Source organism: Arachis ipaensis, chromosome B1 (genome assembly GCF_059453495.1).
Source record: "Arachis ipaensis isolate K30076 ecotype BB chromosome B1, ASM5945349v1, whole genome shotgun sequence".
Taxonomy (NCBI): domain Eukaryota; kingdom Viridiplantae; phylum Streptophyta; class Magnoliopsida; order Fabales; family Fabaceae; genus Arachis; species Arachis ipaensis.
The window spans coordinates 68126536-68129141 of record NC_142436.1 but is presented as its reverse complement, the minus strand read 5'-3'; the positions used below and the strand labels follow the sequence as shown (position 1 = coordinate 68129141).

Below are 2606 nucleotides of genomic sequence, written 5' to 3'. Positions count from 1 at the left end.
TCTTGGAATTCATATTAAAAATTTTGGAATCCTTATTTTCTTTTTCAAAATTATTTTTCGAAAAACATAAAATAAAAATCCAAAAAAATTAGAAAATCATAAAAATCAAAAATATTTTTGTGTTTCTTGTTTGAGTCTTGAGTCATATCATAAGTTTGGTGTCACTTGCATATGCATCTTGCATTTTTTCGAAAATATCATGCATTCATAGTGTTCTTCATGATCTTCAAGTTGTTCTTGGTAAGTCTTCTTGTTTGATCTTGATGATTTTTTGTTTTGTTTCTTTTCATGTTTATCATATGCATTCTTGAATTCTTAGTGTCTAAGCATTAAAGAATTCTAAGTTTGGTGTCTTGCATGTTTTCTGTGCATTAAAAATTTTTCAAAAATATGTTCTTGATGTTCATCATGACATTCATAGTGTTCTTGGTGTTCATCTTGACATTCATAGCATTCTTGCATGCATTCATTGTTTTGATCTAAAAATTTCATGCATTGCATCATTTTTCTTGTTTTTCTCTTTCATCATAAAAATTCAAAAAAAAAAAATATCTTTCCCTTTTTCTCTCATCAAATTCGAAAATTGAGTTGACTTTTTCAAAAATTTTTAAAAAAATCAAAGTTGTTCCTTATGAGTCAAATCAAATTTTCAATTTGAAAATCTTATCTTTTTCAAAATCTTTTTCAAAAATCAAATCTTTTTCAAAATTCTTAGTTATTTTTGAAAATTAAAAAAATATTTTTCAAAAAATCTTTTTCTTATTTTTATATCAAATTTTCGAAAATAACATAATCAATTAATGTTTTGATTCAAAAATTTGAAGTTTGTTACTTGCTTGTTAAGAAAGATTCAAACTTTGAGTTCTAGAATCATATCTTGTGATTTCTTATGAATCAAGTCATTAATTGTGATTTTAAAAATCAAATCTTTTTCAAAACTAATTTCTAAAATATCTTCTTATCTTATCTTTTTCAAAAATCTAATTTCATAATATCTTTTCTAACTTCCTAACTTCTTATCTTTTCAAAATTTGTTTCAACTAACTAACTAACTTTTTCAAAACCACCTAACTAACTCTCTCTCTCTCATTTTCGAAAATATCTTCCCTCTTTTTCAAAACTTTCTTTTTAATTAACTAATTATTTTTATTTTTTATTTTTAATTTTAAAAAAAAATTTCGAAAAAAAAATACTAACAATTTTCAAAAACCATTTTCAAAAATCACTAACTCCTTTTCAAAAATTTTCGAAAATTCCCACCCCCATCTCATTCTATTTATTCATTCATATCCTAACATCTCATCTCACCTCTCTTCCATCCTCACAGTTGTGTTTCTTCCATTATATTACATTCTTTGTCTCCCCCTCTTCTTCCACTCACACAGGAATCCCTATACTGTGGTATAAAGGATCTCCATTATTATTATTATTTTTCTGTGCCTTCTTCTTTGTCATATGAGCAGGAGCAAGGATAAGAACATTTTTGTGGAAGCAGATCCAGAACCTGAAAGGACTCTGAAGAGAATATTAAGAGAAGCTAAAATACAACAATCCAGAGATAACCTTTCAGAAATTTTCGAACAGGAAAAGGAGATGGCAGCCGAAAATAATAATAATGTAAGGAAGATGCTTGGTGACTTTACTGCACCTAATTCCAATTTACATGGAAGAAGCATCTCCATTCCTGCCATTGGAGCAAACAACTTTGAGCTGAAACCTCAATTAGTTTCTCTGATGCAGCAGAACTGCAAGTTTCATGGACTTCCATCTGAAGATCCTTTTCAGTTTTAAACTGAATTCTTGCAGATATGTGATACTGTTAAGACTAATGGAGTAGATCCTGAAGTCTACAGGCTCATGCTTTTCCCTTTTTCTGTAAGAGACAGAGCTAGATTATGGTTGGATTCTCAACCCAAAGACAGCCTGAACTCCTGGGATAAGCTGGTCACGGCTTTCTTAGCCAAGTACTTTCCTCCTCAAAAGCTGAGCAAGCTTAGAGCTGATGTTCAAACCTTCAGACAGAAAGAAGGTGAATCCCTCTATGAAGCTTGGGAAAGATACAAACAGTTGACCAAAAAGTGTCCTTCTGACATGCTTTCAGAATGGACCATCCTGGATATATTCTATGATGGTTTATCTGAGCTATCAAAGATGTCACTGGACACTTCTGCAGGTGGATCCATTCACCTAAAGAAAACGCCTACAGAAGCTCAAGAACTCATTGACATGGTTGCTAATAACCAGTTCATGTACACTTCTGAGAGGAATCCTGTGAGTAATGGGACGCCTATGAAGAAGGGAGTTCTTGAAGTTGATACTCTGAATGCCATATTGGCTCAGAATAAAATATTGACTCAGCAAGTCAATATGATCTCTCAGAGTCTGAATAGAATGCAAGCTGCATCCAACAGTACTCAAGAGGCTTCTTATGAAGAAGAAGCTTATGATCCTGAGAACCCTGCAATAGCAGAGGTGAATTACTTAGGTGAACCTTATGGAAACACCTATAACTCATCATGGAGAAATCATCCAAATTTCTCATGGAAGGATCAAAAGCCCCAACAAGGCTTTAATAATGGTGGAAGAAACAGGTTTAGCAATAGCAA

General features: G+C 31.6%; 1 non-coding gene across 1 annotated transcript; it reads right to left on the bottom strand.

Moving 5' to 3' along the window:
* Positions 1–1989: 1989 nt before the first annotated feature.
* LOC148576923 (small nucleolar RNA R71) lies at positions 1990–2097 on the bottom strand. The gene has a single exon (XR_015903246.1). It is a non-coding gene; the product is annotated as a small nucleolar RNA R71 (small nucleolar RNA).
* Positions 2098–2606: the final 509 nt, after the last annotated feature.